The sequence below is a fragment of the Brassica napus genome, chromosome C8 (assembly GCF_020379485.1).
Source record: "Brassica napus cultivar Da-Ae chromosome C8, Da-Ae, whole genome shotgun sequence".
NCBI classification, from domain to species: domain Eukaryota; kingdom Viridiplantae; phylum Streptophyta; class Magnoliopsida; order Brassicales; family Brassicaceae; genus Brassica; species Brassica napus.
Genome location: NC_063451.1, coordinates 16,353,536 through 16,370,586, shown reverse-complemented (window position 1 = coordinate 16,370,586; position 17,051 = coordinate 16,353,536). Strand labels below are relative to the sequence as shown.

General features: G+C 29.5%; 1 long non-coding RNA gene across 1 annotated transcript; it reads right to left on the bottom strand.

The window, feature by feature from the left end:
- Positions 1 to 5,825: 5,825 nt before the first annotated feature.
- On the bottom strand, positions 5,826 to 10,551 carry LOC125591387. Its single transcript, XR_007327375.1, has 2 exons — positions 8,668 to 10,551; positions 5,826 to 8,182 (listed from the first exon to the last, which is right to left on the bottom strand). It is a non-coding gene; the product is annotated as an uncharacterized LOC125591387 (long non-coding RNA).
- Positions 10,552 to 17,051: the final 6,500 nt, after the last annotated feature.

Genomic DNA, 17,051 nt, shown 5'->3' with positions numbered 1-17,051 from the left:
ACATATAATTTGAATTTAAAGTGCAATAGATATTTGGTAAGAATAATTATTTTGTTTTCTAGTTTTTTATCACAAAGATTTTGAAAATCACATGGATACATATGATATTTTGAAAGTTGAGTCTTATGAGTAAAAATGAATAGAATTCATCTCCCAATAACACTAGATTTAGTTAGAATTATAGAATCAATAATAACTAAACTTTTTGAATAACAAGAGATTTGAATAGATTTTGAAAATTCTTAAACCAATAACAATGGATTCTAGTAAGATTTTTGAAATCTAAGAACCAATAACAATTGATTCTTAAAATTTTCAAAATTCATGAGAATTCACTTACCAATAACTCCCCCTAAAGCAAAATAAGTTATGTGAATCCAAGATTCCAAAAGATCATGTTATGCTGGTGATAGATTACATCCAAAAAGTCCGTCCATATTATGTGTTCAAAATAATATAAAAGAAATCCATTTCACAAAAATCTGTGATTGGATAAAAAATATATTTTTGAAAAACAAACACCAGTTTTTATAGGAATTTCTAACAATTTTTGAATCACTCACATGTATCGTATTAATTTTAGTAATTCAAACGTATTTTTCAAAAGATTCTAAAAATCATTTTGGTGACGCTAGATGATACAGTTAACAATTATGTTGTAAGACCATTTACAAAGGACTAATTGAATATTTTATTTCAACTGTTGAACTATTTTGGTGAGTGTGTTGAAAAAGTAAAAAAAAATGATGCAGTAATTCAGTAGAATGTTTAAAATCATAAAGTGGGATGACAATGATAATTTGTCATTAGCTAATTGGTGAATGAAATTGCTGAAAATATTTATAAGTTGTAACTATTTCATATCAATTATATTATAACAAATTTATTTATTTATTGAAATATTTTATATAAGAATTTCATTTTTGTGTGTTTATAAATAGAAACTTGTTTCGTTTGATTTGGACATGACTTTTTAATCATAATTTTAATTACTTTTAAGAAATGTCTTTATATCTTTAGAAATGTTTTTAAATAATTTAATTATTTTAAAAATTAAGTTTACTTATTTTAGAGTACTTAACTCTTAATTGTCAACTATTTTTTATAATCTTAAAATTTCAGATAATTATTTTATTTTAATAAACATTTTGGTGAAATAAAAGTAGATGGGTATAATAATATTTATTTAAAAAAAGGTATTGTAAAAATAAAAAAAAATGTGTTAAATTATTAGGTGTAAGAAAAAGAAGATGACGTGGAAGGGTAAAAGTAAAAAAAAAAGTAGGATGTTGAATTAAAAAAAACTAACTATAATATTACATGTGTTGAAACCAGGGGCGAAGCTACGTTGAGAGGTAAGGGTGCACGTGCACCCCTAATTATTTAGAAATTAAATTCTTTACAAAGGACATATGAGTTTAATTAGCTTATTTGAATATGTTGCATCCACAACTTCCATGGGACGTGGATTCGATGCTCCACCTTTCAACATTACTTTTGTTAATATTAATTATTTTGCACCCACTTAAAGAAAACTCTGGCTTCGCCCCTGGTTGAAACACGGATTATTTTTTCGTATCAAACCGATAAAGGTATGTATTAATATGTGTACAGGAAGTTATTCGGTTATTCATATTGTTTTATCTTAAATTTATAATTTGCTTAATAAATATTTTCAGTTTTCTTCTAAAAGCGAGTGATTGAGGTTGAATTAGTATACAACATAAATATCCATGTGAGTTTATCATTAAAATAAATTATTTGTTCTTTTCAAGTTTTGCATTAATAGAAATACTTATGAATCTCATATTGTGTGTATGGTCTCTTGAGACCATTCACACTTTGTGGAAATATATTAATAATCTTATGGTAAAGAGATTTTATAAAGTCATAATTGAAAGGCAATATCATCTTTTGATTTGTAGAACTTTATTTTTATTTCTTAGTTGATTTAATTACTTATATTTAAATTTTATTTGTAGATTTATTATAGTGAATCAAGTAACTAAGGTTCCTTTACTGTTTGATATTTATTCAGATGAATTTAAATATGTCATATTTCGAATATCCATAATACATTATTTCTATAACATTTAATTGTTTTTACATCTTTACATTTAATGACTTAACATTTATATGTATGTAGTTTTCATATACTATATATACACACACACTATTTAAACGATATTAAAATAAAAAAATATTTTAATATAAATATCTATTAAATAAGATTTTCTTCTCATAAGGTTGTATGATCACTTGTATCTGTAACACCTCTGATTTAAAAAAATTCAATGTAAGAATTTTTAAATTTAGTAATTTATAGTCATTTAAAAAATTAAAATACAATATATGCAAATTGTAAATTTTATTATGTGGTTACGGAGATTTTTAATTTATTTTAATAATATAAAATAAAATAAAATGATAGAAGATACATAAATAGTTATCAAATATTTATCATTCAAAATAATTAAATGACATACATATATTTTTAATATTATGTAATTATGTAACTTTTATTTAAGGAAAAATAATATTTTTTAGATTACTAAATAAATTTATGATTAGTTGAATGAGAATTTATTATATGTTTAGATGGAACAAATAATGAAATACATGTATTCTAATTATTTTAGTAATTTAAACGTATTTTTGAAAAGATTCTAAAAAACAGTTTGGTGATGCTAGATGACATAGTTCCCAATTATGTTGTAAGACTATTTACAAAGGACTAGTTGAATATTTTTTTCAACTATTGAACTCTTTTAGTGAGGGTGTTAAAAAAGCAAAAAAAAATTGTTGTGCATTAATTCATATTGAATGTTTCCAAATAGTTGAAAACCATAATGTGGGACCACAATGATAATTTGTGTTAGCTAATTGTCAAATGAAATTGCTGAAAATATTTATACTTCCTAACTATTTCGATCAGTTATATTATAAACAAATATTTATTTATTGAAAGATTTTAGATAAAAATTTATCATTTTTTTGTTTTATGAATAGAAACTTGTTTCATTTGATTTAGACATATAATTTTAAATCATAATTTTATCTAATTATAAGATTTTTTTTTATATTTAGACATGTTTTTAAATAAATAATTTTTTTAAAAAAATAAAGTTCACTTATTTTAGAGTAGTTAACTCTTAATTTTCAACGATTTTTTATAATTATAAAATTTCAGAACTAATTATTTTATTATAATAAACATTTTGGTGAAATAAAAAGTAGATGGGTATAATATTGATTTTTTTTTAAAGTATTGTAAGATATATAAAATACGTTAAATTATTAAGTGGAAGAAATAAAATATGATGTGGAAGAGTAAAAGTAAATAAAGTAGGGTGTTGAATTTAAAAAAACCAACTAGAATAGTACCTGCATTGAAACACAGATTGTTTTTTCTTAACAAAAAGATAAATATATGTATTAATATGTGTAGAGTAGGTTAGTCAGTTATTCATTTTGTTTTATCTTAAATTTATAATTTATTCAATAAATGTTTTTCAATTTTCTTCTAAAATTGAGTGATTGAGGTTGAATTAGCATACAACATGAAAAATATTCAGGTGAGTTTACTTATCGTTAAAAATAAATTATTTTTTTTTAAAGTTTTTGTATTAGTAGAAATACTTATGAATCTCATATTCTGTGCTTTTGTGAAAATATATTAATAATGTTATGGTAAAGAAATTTTAAAAAGTCATAACTGAACGGCCATATCATCTTTTGATTTGTAGAACTATATTTTTATTTCTTAGTTGATTTAATTGCTTATATTTAAATTGTATTTGTAGATTTATTATAGTGAATCAAATAACTGAGGTTCTCTTACTATTTGATATTTATTTGGATGAATTTAAATATGTCATATTTAGAATATCCATAATACATTACTTCTATAACATTTAATTGTTTTTACGTCTTTACATTTAAATACTTAACATTTACATGTATGCAGTTTTCATATAATATTATATATATATATATATATTTATTGTTTAAACGATATTAAAATAAACAAATATTTTAATCTAAATTCTATTAAATTAGATTTTCTTCTCACATGATTGTATGATTATTTGTATCTGTAAACTTTTGATCTAAAAAATTTCAATGTGAAATTTTTTAAAAATTTAGAAATTTAAAGTTTAAAAAAATATTAAAATATAACATATACAAAATTAAAATATTATTATATGATTAAGGAGATCCCTTAATTTATTTTAGTAGTATAAAATTAAATAAAATGATAGAAGATACATAAATAGTTATCAAATTGTTATTATTCAAAATCATTAAATTACATATATATTTTTAATCAGATTATGTTATTATGTAACTTTTATTTAAGGAAAACGAATATTTTCTATATTACTAACTATGTTGTGGTTAGTTGAATGAGAATTTATTATATGTTTAGATGGAACAAATAATGAAAGACATGTATTATAATTATTTTAGTAATTTAAACGTATTTTTCAAAAGATTCTAAGAATCATGATGATATATATCTATAATAATAAATTTAGATTATGCTCTCTCCACAGGCCGCCACGTCAGCAAGGAAGATGGTGCTTTTCGTGACACGTGTCGAGCTACCTATGGTTCACGCGTTTATTTTTTAGTTTTTTAAAATTTCACCTGGATTTGGGCTTCGATTTGGGCTTCACTTATATTTTTCTTTTACAAACTTTTCAGCTTGATTTGGGCTTCGATTTATTGATTTGCGGCCCACATGTTAGAGTTCTTCTTCCTTTTTCTTCTTGCCGCTGATTCTTCGCCGACGAAACCACCCACAGAACACATGACGCCCTTTTGCTAACCGTAACGTCTCGCAAATCCTTAAATCCGTCATTTATTTTGTGTTTTCCCTTCATTAGTCCACAACTACCACATTAAGATTTCAATCTACCTATCTCTTCGTTTCCACTGTAATCCCCTGAATCTACATCTATAAATATCAGACTTTACTAGCATGCAAAGTCTATAATTTCTCTCTCAGACCTGCAAACTCTGCAACAATGGCTTCCACGGCGTCTCACATCCTCCCAATCTTAAGTTCCCAAACCGTTCCCTCCCCCGCTCCTTCTTCCGTCGAATCTCAACCACCCATCACAACCCCTGCGTTCCCGCCTTCATCAACCGAGTCTAAGAAACTGTCACATTCGGATATTTGTGTTTTTCTTCACCGATGTTGGATCTGTTTTACACCTAATAAATCACAAACTTATGTTGACTAAGCCGGAATACATACACGTTTGGTCAACTTTTTTAATCGTTAATAGAACCTTATACGTTGTTGTTTCAAAAAGCAGAACAAGTTTACAAAATCCCCATATCGATACACTATTAGAACCCTAACCCCAAATTGATTTCACCTCTTCTTTTCTTCAGTGCAAAATACAGTGTTTTATTTAACTTCTTCTTCTTCTTCTTCTTCTTCTGTAGAGGAATCACTGTCTTTTTCTTCTTCTTCTTCTTCTTCTTCTTCTTCTTCTTCTTCTTCTTTTTTATTTTTACAGTGGGTAGAGGAATCACTGCTTGAAGAGGTTGAAGATTAATTTCCAAAACTTCAGAACATTCAGTCTGAGATTTACAATATGAAAGGCGAGGTTGATTGCGTGAAGAAAGTGATTGATGAGTTAATAGAAGATGCTATTTTGACCAAGTTTTAGATGAGGAAGTGTAGACTTATTACTGAGACACGTTATGGATTCATTTTTATGTTTGTTGTGATTGCAATTGTCTATCTCATATATTAATCTATGTTTGTGTTTGAGCTCTTGTATCTCTAACGCTGTCCATGTGTTGTGTTATGAAATAAGAAGAATTAGAGACTAATCAAAAACATACATAAAATTGCATAAAAGAAAGAATCCAACGACATCAAAGTGACTACAACATAAGTTCTACCTTACCCAATCCACAACAAAAAGAAACAACATCAGTGGTAGTCTAAATTCCAAACCGTGATATCTCCATCATCACCTTTAATTGCAATAGACCCTATTTCATCACGAACAACAAGCGGTGGACATCGAGGCGCAGGTTCTCTACCTATGTTGAAAGCTTATTCCATCTCATCGATTGCAGAGAAAAGAGTTGAAATCAGATTTGGAAGTTAGGGTTTTAAGAAGAAAGAACGAGTATTGATTTGGGGGTTTCTAGTTCTTTGTTCTAATTTGAGAACGACGTCATATTTGTTCCTGTGAACTATAAACGGAGATTTGACGATTAAAAGAGTTGACCAAAAGTGTATGTATTATGGCTTGGTCAACATAAGTTTGTGATTTATTTGGTTTAATAAGAAGTTTGTACTTTTTTGGAGAATTTGACAAAGTTTAGTATTTAAATGACAGTTTTCTCATTTTAATAGTGTCAAAAGTGATGATGGTTATATCTACATCTTTATTAAGAGAAAATTTTAACTGCCGTTTCATGACTTATTTATGTTCAACTTTGTATAATCAAAGGCATGAGGAGGCCGATTACTAAGAAGTTGAAGTTTGTGGCATGAGTATAGATAGCTGCAAAATCTCTATTTCTTTAAAAAAAAAAAAATCTTTTTCTTAAAATGTTATGGACTAATTAAAATGTCGTTCTTGATCTTTTTTTCTGCTTCAGTACTTCCGCAATACATATTTTAAAAATGTTAGTTTGTTTTTCTTGCCTCACAATTCTTTATCAACTAAGATTTTACATTGTGTTTATGAGTCGCTTCAAGAGTTTTGACCTATAATTTATTTAAAAAAATACATTCCTCTTCGGCCTATAGCTTTGTTCGAAGTCACGGTCTTTCTTGAATTTTGTAGTTAATAGAAAGGGAGATTGCCATTTCAGATGGATAGATTATTTTAACAAAATATCACTGTTACCCAAAATAGATAATATGTAGAAATTTATAGTTGTAATTTTTAGAATTTGAAATACATGTATAATTGTAATCTTTTGTATAATTGTAAGTTTTACCAGTGATAAAAATAGCAAATCCTACATATTGAAAATAGAGATTACTTTCAGTTTAAAGTAAACTAACCATTTTAAAATATTCAGTAAAATTAATAATATATTAAGTAACTTTTTAAATTACTAACTTGTCCGGGTGGGTCAAATCTAGTATGACATTGTTTACAATTATGTTGTAATATTTTCAACTAATAATAATATATAAGAAAGTAACGTGTTGCCAGCTACCATTAAGACCCTATTTCACTTGATTTGGCAGTGTAGTCACCTCCTGAATATAAAAGTAGATATAGAAGAGGAAAAGTAACCTTTACTCATAATACCGTCTGATGATCCCAACAGCTAACCTGGAGTTCAAATGTCATCATCGTTGTTAGAGTATCTCTATTGCGTATTTATACCATATATTAATTTAGTAATATATCTTAATTTTAATAAAATATAGACTTATCAGTAGGAGGGTTTCTCATTTAGATAATTAGCGGTGGCTTGGAAGTCTAGTTACTTATTTTAGGGTGATTTAGAGCCAGACCGGTATAACTGCATCGGTGCGTTACTAAAAAATTTGTACGACTGATACAACGGATAGAAATTAGTGCATTTACATGATATTTATGACTAGCTATCTACCAAACGCATCAGTGGTTAAATAATAAATTAGCAGTATTTACATTTTACATAATTATAAAAATATTAAAAATTATATTATTATAATAAATATAAAACTTATATTTATAAATTACTTTTAATTTTTTTAAAAATAATTGAGAATATTTTTGTTTAAAATATTTATAGTATAAATTAAAATATAATATATATTTTAGATTACTACTATTTAAATTTTAAAATTTATTTGAATATATTTTTAATACCCCATTTTAGGACCCATATTGGAGAAGTAGAAATGACTTCACATAAAGGTAAGCTCTCTTACAATTTTGGTTTTGGTTTGATATTTTTACTCCTCTTACATCCTTTTACATCTCACTTACACCCTCTTACATCTTTAACACTCTCTTTCTTTCTTCTGACACCTTTTCCTGTTTGATTCTTTTCCTCTTTTGACATTTTTTTTCTTCCCACCTCCACTCTTTTTATTTTACTTCCTCTATGGATCTCCTTCTCGTATTTATCTCGTCATGGCCATCATTTCTCAATTTTTGAATCTTCTTTTATATTCATTCTTTGGTATCAAACAATGTTGCATCTACCAAAATATGTATCGGGTAGCAACTGATGTATCAGATAACGAACAATTTAACAAACACTGTATTAACTTATAAGCAATGTATCAGCTAACAAAAGCATGTACCAGATAACAAATCATTTATCTGATAACAAACTATTTACCAAACAACTTAATGCCTCACAAACCATACACCAACCCATTCGATAACTACCAAACCAAGTATCAAACGATATACAAGATATCAAACAATTTATCAGCTACACAAACTGTGTATTAATTAATGATAATTTTTTTTCTATCAACTAATAAAACATGTACTCGATATCAAATCATTTATCAGATAACAAATAATTTATAAAACAATATATTATATAATCAATCTTAGACCAATTTTAATCTTAGAATGATCAAAGTGAGAAATTAAATCAAACTTGAAATAGAAAATATTAAATATAGAAAATAATAACTTTAATTATGAGAGATAAGCAAGGTAAAAAAATTACTGGTGGATTGGTAGGGAAAAGAAAGAGATTGATTTTGATTCGGTGGTAGTGGCGTCGAAGATGGCAGAGGTTGGTGTTCTTCGAGCGCTTGCACGCAGGGGGATGAGTTGTAGTGAATCTCTAATCATCACCAATGTTAATAATAATCTCGAATCATCTCTCCAATTCAAAATTTGTTAATAGAAAAAATAGAAAAACTCGAAAATGAATAAGATAAGAAAGAAGAAAGAAGAAAGAAGAAAAGAAAAGAGAAGAGAAGAAAAGCATGTGTGTTAACAGACATAATGATTTACCAGAGACAAAGGAACTGTGAGACTGACACTAGCTAACGTAGGTATGCAAGAGGACATAGGGAAGATAGGGGAAAATTCAGAACGATTTTAGTTTCCTTAATGAGAGTACATGGCCTTAACTACGAGTGGAGGATTTGAGTGTATAGGAGCCAATTTTCTCCTTATTGTAAGGTTACTAGGTAGTTACCTACGAATATAAGTATTGTATAAAAATATATATTATATATACAATGTTATATACTTTGAAAGATTAAAAGTATAATTTTTAACTTCAAATAGTTTGAAAATCAGTCGTAATATTTATATAAATTTGATGTAAATATAACTCATGAATATTTACTAATAACAAATGCTTGCGAAATAATATATGTAATTATCACATTAACTTCACCAACACATATCATGCATCTCGTGTGACTCTTCTTATTTATCTCATTATCATTTCATTCTTTTTATTAAATTTTTGTTAATGTTTCCTAACTTTTTACATATATTTGCTAAATATTTATTTCTCTCTCTAAATAGTAATACAAAACATACAATTAATAAACCAAATATTCATCTTAGAATTCTTTTCAATCATAACATTACCTTATTCACTATATTATTTGACTTAAATGCAAAACATTTTTTAAATCAAAGTTCTCGCATGTCCCGTTAAATATAATTCGTCCAATTTTCAAAGCCTAATTATTTATAAAGCATATATGGATATTATAAGAGATTAGTTAGTATTATATATACGACTATATTTTTATAAGAATATGAAATCATTATATCGATTTCTAAATTGTTTTCTACTCATTATTTTAGGTAATATATAAATATAAAAATAATTGATCAAACATTATTACACTTCCTATAACTTTGAAAATTATCTACCATTAGTTATTATTTGTAATATCATTTAGGTTATTTGGCATGTGATAATAATTAGTTTATGACGTACCTTTTATTTTTGATATAATTAAAATAATTGAAAATTATAAAAAAGTTTCATTCATTATATTATTTAGTTTATAAATATAAAAATAATTAATAACACGTTGTTATTCTTTTTATAATTTCAACAATTAGTTTCATAATCATTATTTGTAATATAATTTAGATTATTTTGTAAGTGATATTAATTGGTTCTAGATTTTTTTATTTTAAATCTAAGCTAAAATAAATAAAATTAAAATTTTTCGACCAAGCAAATCATAACAATTTTCTTAAGACTTCACAAATGACACGTAAGAAAATATCACTTAAGTGACTTCTCGTTTAATATATATGAGAATCTTTATTTTTTTATAAATATTTTATAAACTCATAAAAATAATTTAAAGTTAAGATGGAATAATTTTTTAAGCCATGATAGATAATTTTATAAATGATTTATTTTTTTATAAATAACTTATTAGACATATATGGACATTATAAGACATTAATAATCCTTAAGTAATTCTTTGTATACGAATATAATATTTTATATAAGAACATGAAATCATTAAATTGATTTCTATAAATTGTGTTTTACTAATTATTTTATGTAGTATATAAATATAAAATAATTAATCAAACATTACTACACTTTCTAAATTTTGACAATTAGTTACCATAAATTATTATTTGTAATATCATTTAAACTATTTGGTAAAAGATATTAATTAGTTTTAGACTCACCATTTATTTTAGATCTAATTAAAATAATTAAAAATTGAATCCTTCAACCAATAAAATTATTACAAAAAACTTAAATTCTCTCTATGATCGACTCCTAAGCAAGAGTTACTTAAGTGATTTTTTTTAATATATAGGATAATTTTTATTTTTTATAAATGTTTTATAAGCTCATATAAATAATTTAAAATTAAGATGAAATAATTTTGTAAGCCATGATAGATAATTTTATAAATATTTTAATTTTTTGTATAAATGACTTATAAGACATATGTGTACATTATAAGACATTAATAATTATTATAATTCTTTATATACAAATATAATGTTTTATATAAGAACATGAAATCATTATATTGATTTCTATAAATTATGTTCTACTAATTATTTAATGTAATATATAAATATAAAAAAATAATCACACATTATTACACTTTCTATAATTTTGAAAATTAGTTACCATAAATTATTATTTGTAATATCATTTAAGCTATTTGGTAAGTGATATTAATTAGTTTTAAACTTACCATTTATTTTAGATCTAATTAAAATAATTAAAAATTCAATATATTTAACTATTCAAATTATAACAATTTTTCTTATATTCTCTCTATGATTGACACCTAAGCAAAAATCATTTAAGTGACTTCTCATTTATAAAAAGGAGGAGAGGATTGATTATAAATGTCCTTGTATGTTTTCTTTTTTTGGGCTAATATTTCTACTGTGTGGGATTTCATTTTAAGGGATAACCCGTTTTCCGCCGGTTCAGCTAATCACAAATAGTAATTTCGCCTGTTGTTGTATCAATCTCATCGGTTGAAAATTTTTACCCAAAAAAATCAGTTGGAAAAGGTAGAAGTGTGGTCTTATTAAATATAGAAAACTAGTGTATCGGGTAAATCTCTTATGTACTTAATATTTTTTAAAGATATTAAAGACATGATTCGAATTAACAAATTGAAGTTAGATTAAATACTCACACAAACTAAAATTACATATTTACAGATATTAGTTTTCATTATTCGAAATTCATGTCCATCTATAATCTTTCTTAGTATGTTTTCTGAATAAAAATGACCAGAAAATTACTTATCATAAAAGTTACTTGGAAATTCTAACATACCAATTGCATAACTTATCACGTGAATCATGATTCCTCTACAAAAAAAAGTGTTAAAACTGTAAAACTGAAATAACTAAATGTTGAGACTTAAAACACTTGCTCGCTTGTTAAATAACTATTAATTATATGAATTAGTCTACACCACTAACCAATGTAATCCATAATAAGCTAGAGATCGTGGGTGTACTATATGAGGGGGTTAAAATAGTTATTTTCTTTCTTTTGGTTTTACGTTTTGAAACTGATTTGTTTCAACTGTTTTTTTTTTGAAACTAACTGTTTTTATTTTTAGTAATTGTCGTTTTTGAAAAATAAAATATTATCTATGTGTCAAAATATTATTGGATAAGTGACTTGTGCTTTAGTATATAAGGGATTAATTATTATTTGTAATATCATTTAAACCATTTGGTAAGTGATATTAATTACTTTTAGACTCACTATTTATTTTAGATCTAATTAAAATAATTAAAATTGAATCCTTCAACCAATCAAATTATTACAAAAAACTTAAATTCTCTCTATGATCGATTAATATATAGGATAACTTTTATTTTTTATAAATGTTTTATAAGCTCATATAAATAATTTAAAATTAAGATGAAATAATTTTGTAAGCCATGATAAATAATTTTATAAATATTTTTTTTTTTTTTATAAATGACTTATAAGACATATATGTACATTATAAGACATTAATAATTATTATTATTCTTTATATACAAATATAATGTTTTATATAAGAAAATGAAATCATTATATCGATTTCTATAAATTGTGTTCTACTAATTATTTTATGTAGTATATAAATAAAATATAATAATCACACATTATTACACTTTCTATAATTGATGTTAAGAGTTTTCAAGGCTCCTAAGACAAATGATGTAGTATAAAATTCTAAGGGATTTCAATGCACCGAGAATGCAAGTACGTACTTAATCTAAGTGCAACCGCTAATTTGGATCGTTTTAAACTATTACTAATAATAGAATGCAAGAACAGAACAATAAAACAATAAAAGAAGTGACTTTCTTGTTTATGATAAAATAGAACTCATAGGTATAGGAATTAGACTTTGGGTGATCAAGTTTCGAACTAAGGATTGCAAATGATCAATCAAACTATCAACATTAAGCTTAGACACAATCTTAAACAAACTCTATGTCTAGATGAATGTTCATTTACTAACATATTTCAAACATCAAATGTCTTTGGTTGAATAATATGAAAGCAATCATTACTAACAAGTGTATTGGCTATCTTAACACCTTTAACAACAAATGTCTTTGGTAAAGTATGTTAAAAGCTTAGGAGAGTTGTCTCAAGCATTTCATCAAACACCTTGTGGGTGGGAAATGCCTAAAGATCAACTTTTGAGAGGCCAACTCAGAAGATGCATTATGAATACTCTATTAGCAAGAAATAAGAAGGATCTACACTATAACATCCTAGATCTAGCCTAATCACCCTTAATCTTCCTAACCCATGAATTCAAGAATGGATTACTCACTACTCTTCATGATTCCTCTTAAACCCATATTGGATTTCAGATTAATCATGTAGAGAAATACAGATAATAGATATGAAAACAACAGAATTGCAATAACAAAATGATCAATTGATTCCAAGAGATGAACTTTCCAAGAGGTTTTGGTGGTTTTCTTTTGATCAAAGATAATCTGCCTCTAATGGCTTACAAAAGATACTTAAACTTAGGTTTAGAAAGTAAAAATGTGCATAATAAAATGACCAAAAGGCCCTTGAGTAAACATGAAGTCGAGCAAACAAAAGGCGCGCAGCAACCTCTAGTAGTCGCTCCGAGAGGTCGCTCCAGGCTTCGGGAGCGACCTGGAGGGGTCGCTGCGAGACGTCGCTCCGGGTCGCTCTTCGCGAGCTACCTGGCTGCGTCGCTCCGGTCACGTCGCTCCCAGCTGGAGCGACCTTATGGTGTCGCTGCGGAACGTCGTTGTAAGGTCGCTCTCGTGCCTCCGAGCGATGAAAACGCGAGCGACATCGGGGTGTCGCTCTGGCCAAGTCGCTCTGAAGGGGTGTCACAGTGACTTCACGGTGTCTCTCCGGTGAGGTCACTCCCATGCACTGCTCGTACAATGATCACCTTTATCACCTCTTTTGAGCTCCAAATGCACCCAAATGTCTCCGAGAACTCCATGTGGTACTCCAATACCTGATAAAGACTCATGTATGCAAAATGCAACCTAAACATGGCTAAATCATAATCTATATGATCAAAATGCACATGGGTGAATGGATAAAGCAATGGAAATATGCAAGATATCAACTCCCCCAAACTTGTTCTTTTACTTGTCCACAAGTGAACTTTCTAGAACTCATAGGGAGAGAGGGTTGAAGGTGGGAGCTCATAGCCAAAAGAAACACAACTAGCACTCAATTCAACATCTAATCCAACATGAGCACACTCTCTTATTACACTCTAACTTCTCTAGGCCTATCTCAACTCCTTTTGCCCTTACACTCATCATCAAGCATCCACACATTCAAATCAACCAACTCTCACATTCATTAAGCATAAAACATCAGGTGAATTCTTGCAAATGGTCAGTTGGTCCAAATCATTTGGTTGGCTAAGAGAATGCTTTTTATTCAAGTGAGTCAATAGGTTCAAGATATATGATCTTTAAGGTGGTTTACTCTCGAAACAAGTAGCCTTGACATTGCACATAATATATCTAAAAAAGGGACCAACTCATGCATACAATGCTCAATCTCCATTGTTCTACCATTTTCCCAAACATACAAGTTACACAATCACTTCCCAATGTCAAACCCAACTCACATCTCTCACCAAAGGAACCCAAGAACACTTTGCACATAAAACTCTTTTTCTTTGTAATCTATAAAGGATTTTTCTCAACTTCAAAACAATCTTAGCTCCTAACAACTTTGCTAGCCCCATTTTCTTTCTTTTTCTTCCTTTTTTTTCTTTTCTTCTTTTCTTATATTTTTCTTCTCATTTTTTTTTGGGGGGCCAAGACTTTTCATAAACTCGAGCTAGATGTTCATCTACTAATTCCAATAAGATTATCCATTTAAACACAAAGAGTTTATTCTTTTCCTTCGAACTTCTCATGCTTCCAAATCATAATCACAATAGAGTGCCTAATCTAGCAAAAATGAAGATCAAGCATTGTCGTTCCCGATACTCTCAACATTATGCACATGTAAGACTTTCCAAAAAAAGGCCTCACTCATCAAACAATGAAAGCTTAAAAGGAGGAAAGAGTTTTGGGAGTGGTGTACCACTCGAGTTTGTCAAAAAGATTGGCATAAAGGATGTGACAACTCAAGTGTGTATATCCATGACTCAGTACACAAGGGACCATAAGCAAGAAGCATTAAGTTCGTTCAGTTCAAATAAGGTTGTAGTTGGCTTCAAAGATTGAGTTTCAGCAACTAATGAGATTCATGAAGAGTTTTCAAGGCTCGAAACATACAAGGCTTTTTGAGAGATGCAATAGCTACTCGAGTGTGAGATAGTGTTCTTTACAAGGCATATTAAATCATTGCTCCCAATGCAAGTGAATGCAACCTATATGCTCTAGACTCTCCTAAAATGCAAGTGATGCAATCTATATGTTTTTTTTTATTATGCAAAAAGGTATGTGTGCAAGACTCAATGCAAATTCATCAAAGCAAACATGATCAAATACTTGGTACCTCCCCCAAACTTAAGTTACACAGTCTCTGTATTGTCAAGTAGAGGGAGATACCCACAAGAAAAAGCTAATATGCAAAAATGAAATGGTATATACAAGGGAAAGTAAGGAAGTATCTTCTACGGGTAGTAAGTAGGGGCAGATGCCCCAACATCGTTGTCGTTCGGTGGGAAGGTGGTGTAGTAACCCCTAGGTGCTGAGCTGTAGTCTCCATACCATTGTTGGCTCTGAACCTCGTCAATCTCAACCTCACTATCTGAAGAGGCTAGGGATGGAAACTTGTTTCCTGAGGTGGAGGGTTGAATGGGTGGGTTCCTCCATGTTCGCTGGAGCTGTCTATCAGTGAGGGGGAAACCAAGATCAGTAGGCTGAGGTGGGGGCTGGGGTACTGATGTGTTTGTGAAAGCAAAGTCCGCTGAGCTACATCCAGCTATGCCTCCTCTAGTCAAGACATCGGCCACTTTCTTCATGAACTTGGCTGAAGTCTTTGCTTGCTTCTTCACCGTCTTGCTCAGCGCTTTGCACTTGTCCTTCAGCTTTTCTATTGTCGTGTCTTGTGCCTTGTTCCATCTCTGAAGTCGACCAATATGCTCATGAGCGTCACAAAGCGCACCAGGAGGAAGAACCCCATCATGTGGCTTGAAGTAGTAGCACGGAGGTCCATAGACGGTTATAGATGCTTCCCTAGGAGGTTCGTAATGTCTCGTCGGAACACTCCTTTTCCTTGGTGGAGCAATGGGACCGAGAGACCCGTGTTCTCCAAGAAAGTCTTCCTGGGATATGTTGAAGCTGATAGCTCCAGGTCTCTCTAAGCTCGTCAGGTTCTGGTTTGGGAGAACCACTTCGACCGGCTTACCCTGCAAGTAGTAGTGGTAGACATAGTCCTTCCCATACATCCCACTAAAATAGGTGGCAATCCTCAAGTAAGTGCCATCGATGAACTTAGGCCCTGCTGCGTCCTTTCCCAAGGGAACATTCAGAAATTGGAGCAGTGGTGTGATCATCCCGCCTATTCCAACCTTTGGGTGCGAATCAGTGGTGTACCATGCCCAGTCTCTGTAGTGCTCGAGACGATTCACGAAGAAGCTGACCATCCCGAAGGTAGCATAGATGTCGGTGCTTAGAAGGGGCAACACTCCAGGTGGGGCGCATGGGCGGATAGCCGGGCAGAGCACTCGCATGTCTTCCTCGGTGACATTACCAGCTTGCTTCCGTGGGTAGAATGCATGGACAAGCATCCTATGGAGGTAGCGTACAGACGGGTGCCGGATATGTGAGTTCTTGTCAGCCCCGGTAGAGTGCTTGTTTCCAGTGATCAACTTCCAAAGCTGGGTGGGGAGGTTTTCACACTTGGGAAGGGAGTAATCTGCCAAGTCTTGGAAACCCATGACTCTCCCAATGTCTTTGAAGTTCATGTTGTAGTCTCTCCCATTGACCTTGAACCTGATTTTGCCCCATCCTTGCCTCACGTGCGGAGCGTCATGGTAAGTGACCTCAAGGGAAGACAAGAACTGACAGGAGACATCCCTGTAGACAGGGTAGGCCATGGTGAGGAGTTTAGTCATCTTCAGGTGCCCCAGCATTGGCTCAATATCAGAATCG